This window comes from Orycteropus afer, unplaced genomic scaffold (genome assembly GCF_000298275.1).
Source record: "Orycteropus afer afer isolate SDZICR_OR568_19922 unplaced genomic scaffold, OryAfe1.0 scaffold00177, whole genome shotgun sequence".
Lineage (NCBI taxonomy): Eukaryota > Metazoa > Chordata > Mammalia > Tubulidentata > Orycteropodidae > Orycteropus > Orycteropus afer.
In genome coordinates, this window is record NW_006921764.1 from 3,890,283 (window position 1) to 3,891,236 (window position 954).

Genomic DNA, 954 nt, shown 5'->3' on the forward strand with positions numbered 1-954 from the left:
CTGCAACACTGGTTGGCAACCCATTTGAAACATTCATCCTTTATTAGCTTTCATGTTATTACCTGGTACTCTTTCTTAGAGCCAGCAGCGAAGTAATGGGAAGCAAATTTGTTGGTAGTCAAAAACCCATGCTCAATCCCAGGCCCCACCATTCATTGATGAAATAAGACACTTATCTCCAATTTCCTTATTAGCAAAAGAGGGTTAATAATTGTCTCACCTTGTTCACCACTTTGTAATGCAAATAAATAAAATAATGTATATGAAAATGCCATAAAAAACATAAAATATTATACAAAGTAGCTAATAAATTGCAAACAGGGACAATTCACGAAAGTATATAAAATGATTCTTGTTAATAAATCGGTTAACAAGTTCTGAAGGACCCAAAGCTTTGCATTTGATCTAGATTTTTCACTATCAAAAGGCTTCAAAGTTCTTTTGTGTGTGTGCTGCAAATATATCCATGAATACAGTATAGCATACAAGGACCTCTGATGGCATAGTGCCTAAGGCATTTGACTGCTAACCATAAGGTTGGCAGTTCAAACCCACCAGCTGCTCCATGGAAGAAAAATGGGGCAAACTACTTCTGTAAAGATTTACCACCTCAGAAACCCAATGAGGATTGCTATGAGTCAGACTTGACTTGATGGCAGTAAGTTTTGTTTGAGTTAGTACAGCAAAAAGGGGATAAAGTGATGAAAACTTCTGCCATAATCAAACACCTTGAGGCAATGAGTCACTGAACCTGGGGGTTCAGTACCATAGTCTCAGGGAACACTAAGGTCAATTAGCTTAACATAGTCCACAAAGATAATGTTCTACATCCTACTTTGGTGAGTAATAAATGAGATCTTAAAAGCTTATGTGTGACCAACTATTGGTGTCTCCCTGTTCAGAGCAAAGAAGAGTGAAGAAAATCAAAAATACAAGGAAACAATTAGTCCAAAG

General features: G+C 37.0%; 1 protein-coding gene across 1 annotated transcript in view; it reads right to left on the reverse strand.

Moving 5' to 3' along the window:
* The window catches only part of ANKS1B (ankyrin repeat and sterile alpha motif domain containing 1B), a 1,816,017-nt gene that overhangs the window by 1,156,215 nt on the left and 658,848 nt on the right, over window positions 1-954 (reverse strand). The window lies entirely within an intron of this gene.